We start from the raw sequence: 16,917 nt of genomic DNA on the forward strand, positions 1-16,917 counted from the left end.
CACAAGCTTTTTAAAATAGTGTGTTTTGTTTCTGGCTTCATGCCATAAACTGGGAATGCAGCGGTTAGCCCCTCTCTGGGCTAACTGTAGCTCTACAGTGTTAAAGATGGAAGAAGATAGAGATAAGAGGTTTCCTTTGCCTGACATGATTCACCTGTCTTTATATTCTGGCTTTCAATTACAAGTAGGAGCTGTCTTCCTTTTAATTTGAGTGCTGCTAGTTTTGGGGATCCTGCCAACCTTATTCTTTCTGATTCCCTTTCATTGTATTTGTGCTGTGCTGGGGAGTTTAACCTCTGTCCTGGCATGGATGCAGCAGTGTCAAAACTCTGTCGGTGTCACATCCTCAGGTTCTTTGGGTAAGAGAGTCACAGATATAAAAACTTTTGCCCTGATCCTTGGGCCTGTTCAGTCATGTGTTGACCACTGTTATTAATGAAAGTCAGCAAGATTGTCTAAAGTAATTAACTCTCATACAAATTCAACACATCAAATGCAAGGAAAATTGCACTTAAAAACTATGAATGGCGTCTATCAAATCCTGTTAAAATTATTTCATCCACTATGTATTTTTTTTAAGTAATGCTGTAGAAAATTCAATGTTCATTCTCTGAACCTTAATGTTACTATGAGAGCTCTAAGAGTAGAGCTCTAAGAATCTGAGATGGCAACTCACTTGATGGGAATCCTTTTGAAGAAAGATTTGTTCCAGCAAAACTGTTATTCCAGATGCCTTCTCTATATATCTTGAATACTTGAGGACAGTTAATTATAAGAAAAATGAAGCTTGCATACAGGAATATGACTTCAGTATAATATAAAAAAGTAATGTTATCATTATATGCACTCTTGAAAGTAAATAATTTCAGCAATTGTGAGCAATGATTATTTCCATGAAATGAGGAAAGATAGCATTTTGTCCTCTCAATAGCTGTAGTCAGAATTTATTGTGGACTATAAACTGTGAGCTGTCCCGTGTCATGTTCACCACTGCCTCCCCCCTCCCCTCCCCTCCCCCCCCCCCCCTTAGGTTTTTAATCAGAAAGGGGAAAATACAGTCCCATCATTGAAATTATCCAAACAGTCAATGAGAGTGGAGATGAAGAGAACGACAGTGAACCATATAATCCCTCTGCAAAGGATGAACTTGTCCACACCTGGAAATATTAGAAAAAGATGTACAGGTATATGCTCAGTTCTGTAAACTGCTAAACACAATCTCATTATAGAAGGAGAAGGTCCCCAGTGTTTTACAGTCTCAGCCATGGGAATTCAAACATGATTGGATTTCTAGTTTAGTCAGAATGAAAATACATGTGATTGTCCATTAATCTAAGGCAATAGTCTTCTGTTGCAAAAATTCATAAAAATAAAGTCAGACTCCAGGCCATGAAGAAAAAAAAAAAAAGAAAAAAAAAGAAAAATATCCCCCCCCATACACAATTAGAGAACAAAGTTATCAGTGATGTTGAAATTATCTCATCAAAAAGGAAGCTATCAAGTTCTATTAGTTATTGGTATTATTTTTTTATGCTCAGAATAAATATATATAAACTGGATATGTTTATAAAATAAAACATAATTATGGTAATGTGGGATCCAATAATTTTGCAATACATTTTTGAAAGTGACAAGTGTGGAAATAGGACATTTTCATCCTTATATTCCCCTTTGGCATTAGTTCCACTGCATCAGGATCTCATATTTGCTTAAATTTAAAGCCCTTTTGGAATCTCTGGCCCTGAAGTGAGAGACCCTCACTCTTTCCAAACATAGCCTGCCTTTTCTATTACTATCTGCACAAATTTATGTTTGTCTTTATTACCATGCACTTTGTGTGTTGCCAGGTCTTCAAGTGATTTAGATTATTCTGAACTGGTGTCTCAATCATTGTGTCACCTGTAATACTAGATATTTTTCATGTTTTTCTCCAAGCCATTACATATAGTGTAGCACTATCAACAAATCTCTCTAGAAACCAATTATAAATGCGAAAGTTCAGTGATGACTCCTTGTTTATCATTTCACCCTGCTAGTTCCTACTCCATTCAGTAAATGCTGTATCCCTACTTTATTACTATTGACATAAAAGGTATTTAGTTTGATATTCTCACTCTGTATACTCCTTAGAGAACTTTTCTGCATTATGAGAGTTAGCATTTCTGCCATTTCTTCACCTATTAAGATTTATTTTTGATTATTATAAGAATTAGTTGTGTAAGGGTATTATCTTTCATTTTGCTGGTGATCAGTCTTATTGCCCCCGGAAAGAACCTCCACATCACATTCAAGATAAAGTGTGGCTGTAACAAATCAAATTCCTTCTCTTCAAGTTAGCACCCGATCCAACATATGCAAGCACCAACATCCCATACCCAGGCCATTTCCCTGCACCTGTATTTGTAATGAGGCCTAATTCCATGGCACTGGCTAGTTCATCATATGAGAAGAAAGGTGTGGCAGTCTTCAAGATCAACCCCCTGTACGTCTTACTGGCCTCTGCAAAACACACCAACACATTCGAGGACCTTGACTCTAACTTTGCTCTGAAAAGCATGCCTCCATGGTGGGCACAGGATGATGAGAGGAAGGAACGCTTGTCTCATCTCCTGTGATGTGGGACTGCTTTTATACCCATTACCATCAACTCTGGATAATACCATTGCCAGTACTCCTGTGCAACCTAAAAGAGAGACCACCATCATCACCACTTTCACCTCCAGACTGAGCCCTACTGATGACAGTACTAGGCTGTGAAAGGACTGCTACCATTATCCTTCTTGATATGCCTTCTCTGCTACTGTGAGCACCCAGGCTAAATGCCAGCACTACTTTAACCGTAAGCGTAAGCCTATGATAAAGGTATTCATCCTCAGTCTTAAAGAAAGATGAGGCCATGGTGGCCTCATTTTTCACTCTGCAAATTTTGGCTGGTATGTTGGTTAAGTGGACTAATGAAACATTTAATGTCCAAACCTGAACCCTACAAGCTTATGCATAGACTTCACATCCTGTGAATGGGAAGACCCCCAAGGGAGAACATATGTCTGAAAATCTGTCTTCTCAATCTAGTAAACTCTACAGTATACACTAAATAGGAGGTCCCAGATAAACTAGATATCCAAGCTCTAATCATAAGACCCTTAACCACTCTCATAGCTCATGTAAATGCCCATGTCTATGAAGAGACCAGCTTCCCATGTCTCTGCAGTCCTTGAAAATCTCAGTAGTAAAATGGAGAATAAAGATTTTCCAACCCTTTTTATTCCTAACCCTATCCTTACTATAATGGTAATTAGAGCCAGGAAAAAAATCCCTGAGCTAAATGAGATCCTATTATTTCGATCCTATTAACACTGTGCCCTCTTCCTACCCCTGCAGGCACTTTTGAATCCAGTAGTAATCACAGCTCTGAATGTGTACATGCTCAGATTCTAACCCTAACAACACTCCTGAATTCTGACCCTAATTAAACTTAACTTTAATTATTGAAGGAACAATTGTACCTCAAAAGCGAACATGACTCATTGGACCTTTTCCTAAGTCTGTGGGCCCTTCAGTGACTGTTACTAAAATGGAATTTTGAAGGTTTATTCCAAGTCCCTCCCCAAACCCCATTCTACTCCAGTGTCTATTCGTAGCCTACAGTGAATGAAACACGATACTGTCTTCTGTGAGCAGCATTTCTTATTCCTAGCTTCTAACTCTTCAGTAATTAATAGAAATTTTGAGTCTTTATATTCCCAAATTCAACCTGAAATCTCAGTCTCAGGTGTATCCATGAGGAGAGGAGAGAAGAGGAGAGGAGAGGATCTCAGGTGTATCCATGAGGAGAGGAGAGGAGAGGAGAGGAGAGGAGAGGAGAGGAGAGGAGAGGAGAGGAGAGGAGAGGAGAGGAGAGGAGAGGAGAGGAGAGGAGAGGAGAGGAGAGGAGAGGAGAGGAGAGGAGAGGAGAGGAGAGGAGAGGAGAGGAGAGGAGAGGAGAGGAGAGGAGAGGAGAGGAGAGGAGAGGAGAGGAGAGGAGAGGAGAGGAGAGGAGAGGAGAGGAGAGGAGAGGAGAGGAGAGGAGAGGAGAGGAGAGGAGAGGAGAGGAGAGGAGAGGAGAGGAGAGGAGAGGAGAGGAGAGGAGAGGAGAGGAGAGGAGGAGAGGAGATTATATAAGTTATGAAGACTTCCTGATTATTTTAAAAATCATTCACAAATCCTTATCTTTGCACAATTTTTGTATGTCTAATTGATGTACAACCTCAGAGGATCATTGGCTTCATATTGTACCTGACACATCATTTCTCAAACAGAGATTACTATTAGTTATCTCTCTTCCATGCTTTGCATATGTTGCTAAAGTAGCATCAATCCATGCTAAAATGAATGTTATTGTCATATTCTGATCACATCTACAATGGTGTAAATACATAAGTTCAGTAAAAAAATCATCTGTAAAATGGTTTTACTAAGCTCTTCCTTTGGATTTCTTCCTTTTATTTTCCAAGAAAAGATAGAACAATCTAATTTTGAAAATAAAAGACAATAGCTCCCCCCCAAAAACATACATATTATGCATTTTAATTTGACTGCCAAAGGAATGAAATTAAAGTTATGTAATGTAAAGGAATGTCATATGCTTGAAAAAGCAATGTGACACTTAAATCTTTCAAAATCTCAAAACATTTTACATACTTGTAAATTAAACCTTATCGCACATTCACTGTAGTATGTTAAAAATTATATGGATTATATTTTAGCAGTGGATGGTCTGAGCCACATACATCACCTTACAGAGAAAAGATTGTATCTGCAAATGCCAGCAGTACATCTATGGGATCCAGGAAGCAGGATTAAGTTTCCCATTCATTTGAAGTTTCATAGCACCAATTTAGCACCATTTCATTAAAATAACTTAATATTCATCACAGCAAAGCTGTTTATTTTTAAAATTATCCCAAATCCATTTTTATATATGTATTTTTATTTATTTATGTATTCCTTTCTATTCATATCTTGTGGTATATAGTACTGAGTTTGGAGAAGGGATATATGTTGGTGTGTTGTGTAAGCTTAGCTCTGTAAAAATTAAGTGATTTATTTTGATGAATCTAATTGATTTTCAAAACATGTCAGTCACTCATCTCTCAGGTAGTTTTAAGGAGATGTTACTGCTTCCTTCTCTTTTTATGACAATTTCCTTCAGAAATAACCATTTATCGCTTTGTGTAGTATATCACCTAGTACACAAGTTGCATCTGTACCGGTAAGTGTCACATGCCTGTGAGTTTAGTATCAGTTTGCTAGTGCTGCAGCCAACTGGATGACATGCTGTGCAGCCATGCTACTACCTTCTCTTACCCTGCTGAAGATGGTAGCATCATGCAGACTGTCATTGGGAAATGATCCTAAATGCAACCGAGTTGCCTGGGAAAGCATTTGATGATGTCAGAACCACAGACACTGACTGCACTACTGTCTTAACACCACCACTTTACAGACCATGGACTGACAACACCAGGAAACATTCTTGGTGTTGTTTACAAAGAAACATGAGTACTCTTCTCAAAGAAGCATGAGATACTTGTATAGATTAGTGTCTGTAATGTATTGTTATTGATATTAATGACACTAATAACTAAACTTGAACCTCCAATCAAGTTGTGAGATATTAAACTGTGCATGAGTCCTCAGAAATGTACATCCTAATTCAAACTACACTCGCAGTCCCTTAAAAACAAGGTAGTGTAATATTCAATCCTTTCCATATCAACATAATACACTGTAAAGCATCTTTCAGTTTCAGAGGGGAAGAATGTATCCAAAGGACACTGAAGACAAAGCAAGCTCAAGTTATAAGATTAAGCAGAGATAGAGTTTTCTAGCTTGACTTCATTTAGTTTTTCATTTTACATTTTATAGCATAAGATTGCATATTCCTCGATAAAATTCAGTGTTTCAAAAATTTGCTGAATTTTGTAAAATTTAAGACTAGTGGGCATAGGTAAATTTTTTTTAGATGGAGGGATAAAAGATGCATATGGCATTCAATGTGGAAAAATTAACCTCTGTTTGAAAAGTGATGATTGTCAGGAATATTTGTTTGGCCCTATGGACTTTTATGTAAAAACTTGCCATTATGTACAAACCTGCAAAAGGCACTTTCATAAACCATGAGAGAGAAAATACCTCATAGACATTTGCATCATGGATTCTCCAAGTGATGAATTTGATTACTTAAGAAGGAATACTTTATAGCTGTAAATAATACAACAGATACCTTGGTGGTAGCTCAGCATTCAAAATAATGTGTTCAGTCCTGGTCAAAAACCAGGACAGAAGAATAAAAGAAAATTTAGGGAAGGGCAGTAAGAATAATTAAAGCTGTGCAAAGAAATTCATAGAATGAATAAAAGGAATGAGATGGTTTATTTCAGATGGGAATTAATAGAAGGATGCATGATGAAATTAAACAGGAGAGTTAGTGATATTGAAAAGATACATTGGGACCTGCTTTTAGTATACCTCCTGGAACAATAATGAGACAATATGGTTTCCTTGCTAAATGATGTTGGGATCCAGACACTCATCAGTTAATCAGCATGTAATTGATCTGTGTGACAAGAATATCCAGAGATTTTTTTGTTTGTTTGTTCGTTTTTTTGTGAAGTAGCAGAATTTATTTAAATTATCTTGTATCAGATGGGGAAAGCTGTGGTTTTGTGGCCCTGGAAAGAAGCTTTTTCTGACACCAGGTGATTTTTAAATACCCACTATATTTCTGAAATCTGCAGCCATAGCACAACACCATGTCAAAGTGTTGGATACACAAGTGGCAATTCCTGTCAGGATATCTCCCAGTATGAAGAAGTCTATTCCCCTGGAGAAAAGAGAGAAGAAATAGTGAGGTTCTACAATGCATAAGCCCACTGTGGAATTTCTGATACTAAATATTACAAAAGCAATTGTAACATCTGCAGTTATGTTTCTTTAGAGATTTCCTGGAGTATAACGCCAAGCTTATCTTCTTCTGAATGACAGATCTGAATTCTTTTTCATGTAGCAGATAATATTTTTCTCCCTACCTGAACTCTTCTGTATCTTAGAAAGGGATTTGCAGCTTGTGCTCTTTCATTCCCTTCTTATGATGCCTCATTCTTAGCTATGTCATTTTCTCTACAGGCATGCTTTTCCATTCCTAGCTATATTTCTTTTTTTTTTATTTTTTTTCCAGGTGTCCTCTTTTTTTCCTTTCCCAGTTTTCACCAAGTACTTCCAAATTCATACTTACACACATTGTTTCTCTTTGGTTTATTTCCTTTCTTGCCAGGCTATCTCACACCCTTATTTTCCCCATAGGCCTTAAATGTTTTGTTTCCTCTGTTTCCAAGTCCCTCTGTCCCCCCCAGTTATTTTATAAACCCCATTCTACACCAGCATCCCAACTTTTTTCCCAATTTTTCATTTGCTTTTTTCATGTTCTACTTGCAGAGTTCTGGGGCTCACATAGAGCAGATAAAACCTGTGAGAGGATGAGAGAAACAGGTTGCAGTATTTGACAGATGGTCTTTTTTTTTTTTTTTCCCTCAGATTTTTATCTGAAAATGATGCTAATATAGCAATGAAATCTTAGATTACTCATAAAAATTGACCACTACATCACTCTCCAAAAACAAGAAAATTCAGTCAACTTTAGGCTTAATCAAAAAGTCAAATCATAAATCTTTCCAAGGAGCTCTTCGGACCAGTAAAAAAAAAGAATACACGTGCTAAATAACCAAATTCAAATTTTCTTTTTGCCTGGGATATGTTCAGGAAAGAAAAAGAAGAGGTTACTAAGTGGCACAGATTGTGAACTAGCGGCTGAAGCTAGAGCTTGACAGATGTCCAGTGTTTGATGGGCCTCTAGAATTCAAATTACTCTCAGATTAGCCAGCACATCTCCAGTAATAAAGGAGAATAATGATTTGAGCTCTCTTATTTATTCATTTTACACTGAGTCTGAAAGCCATAAAACACTGTGCTGATGGATGCAAATTGTCTCAGACAATTAGCTGCAATTGTACAAAAGCAAATTTGAAGTCTCTCCAGTTTAATAAGCAAGATGCCTTGGATTGTATTTCAAATATTAGCGAAGTAAACAAAAACAAAAATAAAAACAAAAACTAAACTAAAAACGCATATAGTGGGCAGACAGATGTGTAATGTCCAGGGTGTGACTGGAAAGCGCTGCTAGGAATTTAAATCTGCAGTGAGGACACTTTAGCAAAAAACAATACCACAATTCATATGCAAATTTGTACATCCTTTGTGCAGAATTTAGTAATAATATTTTCTTACAATTAGTAGCAGCATTGTAATCCTATTCTTTATAATATTTCTTGGTTTGTCTGCTAGGTCTAAATAGATTCATTATGTTTACAATTCCTTCATAAAAAAAGAAGTGCAAGGTTACTTGATTCTCTCAGTAACACAGAAAACCTGTCTGCAATGTTTTTCTGACAGGTTTTTCTGTAAAACAATCCTGAAGAATACTTTTACTACTGAGTAGTCAGCAAGCTAGCAACATTATTCTAAAAATTTGAGACAATTTTCCTTTTATGTTGCCAAAGAACCACAATTCTGTCTGGACACTTTCAAGCTGCACGGTAGATATTTTCCTGTCTTGAGAGGTTTGCAGTTGGAAGCAAATTGAGCCCTGGTCATTCAGGAAGGAACTTGAAGGAAGTGTAGGAACTTATGGCTTAATCAGTTTCACATTGAAAATGTTAATTATGCTTATGGACATAAAAATTCATGGTTGTATTTGTAGATGAAATCCATGACATAAGTACAACAAATCTAAGGAATCCCCAAAAATATCAGATTTACTGCCTTTTTCCTGGACTTGTGCAGCAGGTACATTGTTTTCCCAACACACCAGGGTGATTGCAGATTTCCTGAACAATGCTGTAGAAACCTTTATCACAATCTCCTCTATTACATATCTAGTCACAGCAGCTCAATAGACCCTCCTTCAGTTGGCTCAGGGCTGTGTCTGTCCCATTTGCCTGTTTTAGCTTTGAAGTTATGACAAATGGCTTCTGTGAAGTTGACATCAAAGCTGAAACAGTGACAAAGGCTGAGACTGGATGATCTCTTTTGAAAGTATCGGGTTCTGCAAAACTGATGGGAATATAGTGGGGATCTACAAATCACTGCTAGCTAGTATCTATTACACCAACAAGGAGTGCTGTGATTTCATATAATTGGTCGCAAATCAGTGAGTAAATTTTTCTGTGTTGTGAAGGAGGAAAATATTATAAATGTGAGGTAAACATAAGTAATATGCCTAATACCACACAATTAGTCAATGAAAGAATAAGAAAATCATCCCAGAGTCTCTCTTGGTGAGCCTGACCTTTGATATTGAGACCTCACTTACTTTATCAACAAAAGAGAGCTGCAAGGGATATCATTTAGTTATTAGGAAGAGACAGCAGCACCTGAAGTAAAAGCCCTGGTTCTCATTTAGCCTAAGGCCTTTTCCACTGCACTAACAGTGCAAATGAACTTACACAGTGTGTGAAAATTGCATTTGCAGTTGTAGAACAGTAAAATGGGCTTTTGTGTAAGATGTCAATTGGATCCTTTCTCTCTATTTCCTGCTTTCCAACACATCTGCTATTGAGATGAGAATGGTCCTGAAGGACATACTCGGAATGTATTAGCAGTCCCAGTGTGCTATGGTATTTCCACAATAATTGTTTCAGCTTGAAGTTGGGTCTGAAACAATAGACATCTAAAGGAAGTGTCTCTTGAGTTTCCCTTGTGGAGGCTGAGGTAATTAAAACTGAGAATAGTGTATATGATTTTATACAAATGAGTACAGACTGTGCATTTGGAAGATTTACATTTAAAACATTTTGCTTCCTCAGATTCCGACCTGCATATTGATACAACCAATATGCAGGTCAGAATTTTCCAACAAAATTTGTGGTAAATTTCTGATGAAATTTGTGGTAAACCAAGTAACAACAACATGAGTTTTTATATCTAAATTCAAACCTTAATTCAGCAAATATCTTCCTGCCTTCGGCAATAATATCTTTTTTTTTTTTTTTAGTACAATAAAAATAGTCCCAAGAGCAATCACTATCTCTGTGATAAATTCCTTACAGTTTGAAAGCCTTGCCTGTTGTCCATTCTCCTTTCATCCATGGCTAGTCAATGTCACTTTCCACTTGCTCAGAAAATCAGGTCAGTGAATCATCAGTGGATTTGGGAAAAAGCTGCATTTTTTTCTATGTTCTCTTTACCCCATATCCTTAATTACTTTGTCTTGCAAAATTTAGTCTCATCTTTGTATGACATTAAGCTCCTATAGAATATTCTTGAAGACTGAGTCAAATGATGCTGTTTTCTTCTTTTCCTTTCCTTCCTCCCTCCCTCCCTCCCTCCCTCCCTCCCTTCCTTCCTTCCTTCCTTCCTTCATTCCTTCCTTCCGTCCTTCCTTCTCTCTTTCTCTCTTTTCCTTCCTTCCTTCCTTCCTTCCTTCCTTCCTTCCTTCCTTCCTTCCTTCCTTCCTTCCTTCCTTCCTTCCTTCCTTCCATCCTTCCTTCCTTCCTTCCTTCCTTCCTTCCTTCCTTCCTTCCTTCCCTCCCTACCTTCTTTCAAGATATTTCCAAATCTTTACCCAAACCTCCTTGCGTTAAAGTCTCCTTCCTGCTCTGTTCCACCTTTATTGATAGAACTCAGGAGCTTTTCAACTTTTTAAAAATTTTTCTTTGCAAAGTCTTAGACAGATTGACTTTTGGCAATTCTTACTTTTTTCCTCTATTACCTAAACTTTAATGTATAACTTTATTTGTTGATCAATCCTTTTTTTTTAATTTTATTTATTTATTTATTTATTTATTTTTCTTTCCTCATAGACACCCTTCTTACTCCAAATACCCTTTTTAAGGTGCAATAAATCAAGTGTAAGATTACATAGTTTTCACGTCTTGTGCAAAGTATTTTTGAAATCACAGCTTTTAACACATTTATTTAAAGCCAGTATTATACTTTAACAAATATGGATATCTATCGGCATATCTGCACAATCCATAGTGCACACCAGTTGGTGTCAAAGTAGTAATTAAATACAGTGCAAAAGCAAATCAGGTCCTCCAAATGTTAATCTCATTATCACCTTCTCAGCACTGCTTGCCAGAAAGTTAACAGCCGTTAAAGCTCTGCTGCTCATCCAATCAGAATATTAAATTAATCAGTATGGCCTGACACAAATATTGCCAGTGGTGTTAATCCTTTTCTTTGTACATAGCAAGTGGGGGAAATAAGTGGCAGTCTATGGAGCTCGATACATTCCTATTAATATTTCAAGTGTGTATCCTGCTTTGGAATGTTTTATGTCATGGTGTGCAACATTGGTATGAAAAGTTTCTCAGAGACTGGAAAATGCATCTCATGTCTGGTTCCCAAGCTCTTTCCCTCGTCTGTGCTCCCCTAGCAATGGTCATAGCTTTTTCTCTATTCTGTCTGTCTGTGCTGTCATATGATTTCCTGGCAATTTTTTTAAAAATGTTCCAGCAGTCTATGAAATCAGATATGATTAGATAGATGTGTCCAGACAGGCTCCAGGATTCAACAGGCATCTGTTGTAGGGAGCCATCTGAATCACAATCTAACATTGTTCCTTTAAATGCATTTTGGGTATCACAAAAGCTATATAGTGATTTCTTTTATTTATTTATTTATGCTATAAGCAGAAAAACGTTGTGTGAAAACAGTGGCTGAAAGAATTCTCCTGTGCTGTAAATCTTGGCTAATGAAAGACGTCGTGTTCTCGGAGACTTGGATACTGTTTGGCTGAGACCTTTGCCCTGTTTTGTTATGATAGTTGCAGCTAAGCCATGATCCTGTCAGAATTAATCACAGATAATAAAAAATAACAATAATAATAAAAAATCAAATGTACATAATTCTACCTTTGATGTGGATACTTCTATTTATAAATAATGCACAGCTATAAAAAACAGGCTTACAGCCTTCCAAAGTTACAAGTGTGTTAATACATCTAGTTGTGCACATACGTATGAACGGATGCACATACATGAGAATATACATACATGTGAAAACACATAGATGTATGTCCATGTGTATAGAGCTACCTAAATATATTTGCATGTGTATTTCTGTATTAACACAGAACATACATACATGCATATACTCACACTGCAAGAAGAATAAATATTCATTGCTCATTTTAATAATTCATCATAATAAATATTTATATAACATACACAATGATGTGTTGTGGTATAAATGTTTCAGTGGTAGGAGTTAGGGCTGAATACATTATTTATGAGTGACAAAGCCACAAGTAAGTCATGCAGGTCAGCAATAAAATCCTTCTACTTCACTGTCAGGAATTTGTCACATATTATTAACGGGAGAGAGAAATATTTTTTCAAATTTTCCAACTGTTTAAAAATGGTTGTATCATTGTTCTCCTGTATAAAAACCCTCCTTATGACCAGAATTCAAAATATGCAACCACATACCTAAATTTAACGCTTAAAATTATCTGTATTTTCGTACAGTTGTACCAGTTAATTCTGTTGTCATTCATTAACAGGGAGTAAAGATAGTGTTGATACAAAGATATTATTAGTCCCAAATTACCCATAACTTTTTGAAAGTAGACCTGTGACTCAGATAAGAACACAGAATGACACATTGCAAAATATAACACAACAAATTTTCCAGGGCTCAGCGTTGCACTTTTTTTTTTTTTTTAATTTACTTTTTACTTTTTTTAAGTGCTATAAAAACTCCACAATTTGGAACAACTGCTTTTCTGGCAGTAGGATTTTCTCTTTTTTATTCAACTGAATAGTCAGTTGTCTGAAGCTGTTCAGAATTCTGGAATATTCAAATCAGTCTTAGAGGAGATGGATTAGTGGCAGGAAAAAGATGAGACAGTCAAAGGTAACTGATAAATAGAAGAAGCATGTGATGAACTTTATTTATAGCATGGTTTAGCAATTTATCATGTGACTATACAATTTACCTCACTGCTGTTACCATTACTTGTTTAGTAATGTGCATTGTTTTGCATGGTTTTACTTGTATTTTCACAGGTTTGGGTATGAGTTACATTTGTTCAGGTATGTAAGATATTATAAACAAACATACATGATATATCTTTTCTGATATAATAAAATGCTGTGGTGATGACAGGAAATAGGTGTAATCATCAAAAGTGTTCAACCTAGGTAAATAGGCAAGTACAGTTTTGAAAAATGTAGCTTGTGTGGATAGCTTCCATACAGTCTTGTATTGTAATGGTCTTGAAATAAATAAATAAGCAATAATCTTTAGATTAGACTAGTATTGTCCTAAATGCCAATCTGTGAGAAATGTTTCCATATACTATGTACACGTCTTTTTATATGTACGTGTGTGTGTAAACACACTTTTTTTTTTTTTTTTTTGTCAATCTTATACGTTTGTCATTTAGGAGAAGGAAAAGAGCACACCAAGAAAAGTAATATTTTTTTCCTCTACCACATTAGCAAGAAACTGCTGATACCAATACCTTGCAACCCCCTGCAACATAATACTAGTATCTCTTCTTCCAAGCCCCTAAGCCTAACTGTGCGTATTTTCATTAATTATAATTTGGAGGAGATGGAGAGTTTCTTTGAGGTGACAGACAAACAGCAGGATATCATGAATATGTATTGCATGTCTGAGAAAATAAATTAACAGGGGCCATCCACTCTGGTGACCCACTTAGGCTGTCATTGATGAGTGTGACAGGAAGGTTCTGTAAGAACTGAATTTGCATGACAGACTTTTCTCCTGATCAACTAATTTACCTTATGCATTTAGATTATTTTAAGCTCTACACGGCAGTCAGGTAATTAATCACTAAATCACCAATAGTGACATTAAGGTACAAGCAATACATTATTGCTGATTACCACTTAAAACTCTACCTTGTCGGGCTTCAGCTCAAAAATTGGTGTAATTTTACATTGAGTAATGAAATACATCATCTGATATGTTCATAAGGTTAGATGTTTAGGGAAAGAGATTGGTATGCTATAAATAAATATATTTTTCTTGTTCTTTATGACAAACATGCACAAATGATGTAAACTCTCACAGCAGTACTCACTTTCTGCCATTTATTACATTATATTAAAAAGAGGTTCCATTAAGACTAAACATTTAAAATTCTTAGAGTGAAAATGCTTGTGTATGTGCATATACATATGTGCATATATATACATATATATACGTACAGACATATGAATGAAACACCCTCTTCCGTGGCTCAGATGCCATCAAACAATGTGCTCATTTTGAGCCAAATAAATCTAACATTAAAATAATATTGAATAATTATAATAAAATAGATATCTAAAAGCATAAGAACATTACAGTGTGTATTTATTTGATGCAGCATAGGCTTAAAGATAATGTGTTCCTGTGTTGGAGATTTTTTACTGATTCATGTTAGCTTAATTCACAGCCAGTGGCAACTTTTGAGTCTCTCAGTCACTTTCTTGGTGAGTTGAGTTTTATATTAAAGTTATGCTATGAAGATCACACATCAATTTTCACGTATTTTAACAAATACGTCAACTAAGGCATGTAAAAAAACAAAGTTAAAAAAGACCACCTGGTCTCTTAACAACTCAAAAATGAAGGCTAGATTTATTTATTTATTTATTTCCCTAGTGGACGTATGAAAAGTCCTCTACTCTAAAAACACATCAGACATCAGCAGTCATGTTAATAATGTAGAGAATGCACACAAAGAACCTATAAAACCTTGTTTTGAAAGCTGGCAGAGAACTTTGATTGTTTACGTGCTTTTTACTGACTTTTAGGCTACATGGTTTTAATAATAGCAGAAAGATCCAGCACAAAATTCCTGAACCCAAAAGTCCTCAGCCACTTTGGAAACTTAAGATTCTTTGTTGAAGGATAGCACATTGTTGTTTGAGAGCTGCTGTCTTTAATTATCTATGCTTTTCTGAAATCAAAGAAACAAATCAGGTCTAGAAGACTTATATATCCTCAGGTGCACTTGGCAAATAAGTTGTTTGTATCTCCATTGCAGTGACCAGGGATTCATCAGGCCTTGCCTGTCTTTGCCTTTTGGTTATGTTCATCAGTTGGGATGTAACAGAGTGGGAAAAAACAAAATTCATTTGGAAGCCAAGGTAATGTTTTATACATAGAATTAATTAGTTTTCTTTCACAATCAACAGCTCTTTCTGACTCTCTTTACATTTGGTTAGACTTTTCCGTACACTTATTGAAGAGTTTTGAACAGCACTGAGAAAGTCCCAGAAAGCAAAGTTCTGTAAGTTAAACTACAATTGTATCTTAAAGTTTTATTTTAGGTTCCAACCAGCAGCTGAGTTTAAGTGACCAGAGTAAGCACAGTAAGAGGTAAGGCCATTCAAGTCATCAGCCTAAGTACTCTGCAAATTTAGAAAATGGTGCAGGGGTTGCTCAGAAATGCTGAAAGAACAGCTATTACCAATGCCACCACGGTCCACAGTCAATGAAACTTTTCCCAGATATCTCTTACACCTATATTTAGTAAATAAAGGAGTAGATCTTTTGCGCTACTAGAAGAGAAAAAGTCTGTGTTGCAGAAAAATGAGCCAGACACTTTGGACTCTCCATAGTACGCAGTCCGTATTCTGGGCTACAGAGGCAGTAATCATAATATGTTTGCTGGTCCTACAAGAAATTCTCTACCTGTACCCAGTTTTGTAAACTGGTTTACCTCGATGTATGTCAGCAAAACAAAGCTATTTCAACAATGCCTCTGCCTGTAACTAATTTTTACATGGTTAGAGGCAGAGTCCCCATTCCCTCAAACCCCAAATGTACATATTGTCTTGTCACTAAAAACAAAGGAAGCCTCCTCTAAAGTTCGGATTGAAGCTGTTCTTCATCTCATACGCAGCAGTGAAGAACAGATAATAGTTGGGGTGGGAAGACCATGAAACAGAAGCAGGTTTTCTGTGCAGTGCAACAGTCCAAAAGGAGACAGAAATTTTGTGATCCTTGGCTCAATCTGTCCAAATATATATTACACTGAAAGCAGCCTGAAATCCATCTTTGAATAAGCTGAAGTTTGTGATCTTGGAAAGCATTTGTTCACATCACATATGTTACTGTGGCAACAACAAAAAGTGGTTGAAACTGAGACATTTTGCAGAAAAGAATCCAAGATTAATTTCAATTGAAAAGTGAGAAAGAGAATGTGAAACCAGAAATATAATCACAGGCTCATATGTAAGTACTTCAGTGCTTTGTTCCCTGCTCCAAATCCTGTATATACAGCGTGCATTAAATATACAGACAACATATCAACAAATCTTTACTAGGAAGGGATAATCCAGGATTCATGTCCCACATCTGAGTTTGCAAACACAAGTCCGTGGTTAAGATCATGGTCTCTCCCTGGACCTTCATAGTAGGTATGGAAGGTTTAGTTCTGCAGCACACTGCTCCCCCTTTGCATTGCACACTGAGTCCAGTGCAGGCTCCAGAACAGTGATGGTCCCTCTCGTACCAGCTGGAACAATACGACTTATTGCCAAGAACTCAACATCTATCCTGGCTCTCTACCTTTTCCCCAGCAATAATACCCTACTAATTCCCACTATTTTGCCATTCCAATATCTACCAATCTACTAGTTGAAAGAAAGGAATTCCACATTTCCTGGAAAGCGGGAAAGAAAAAGGAATTCCCTGACAATCTTGTTTACTTAGATAAAATGCAGATATTGAAATTGGTTAGAGGCTTGGAATGTTAGCATAAAACCTCCTATTTTAGTGGAATTAGTGGGCAGAATGCTCATGTAATTCAAGAAATATAATATGTACAATTCACAGGGTTTCAAAGTGAGGGAA

The 16,917-nt window shown here is 36.5% G+C and overlaps 1 pseudogene; it reads right to left on the bottom strand.

The window, feature by feature from the left end:
- LOC136790281 (uncharacterized) overlaps window positions 1-2,898 on the bottom strand; it is a 33,189-nt pseudogene extending 30,291 nt beyond the window's left edge.
- Window positions 2,899-16,917: the final 14,019 nt, after the last annotated feature.

The sequence above is a fragment of the Anser cygnoides genome, chromosome 3, assembly GCF_040182565.1.
Source record: "Anser cygnoides isolate HZ-2024a breed goose chromosome 3, Taihu_goose_T2T_genome, whole genome shotgun sequence".
NCBI lineage: Eukaryota > Metazoa > Chordata > Aves > Anseriformes > Anatidae > Anser > Anser cygnoides.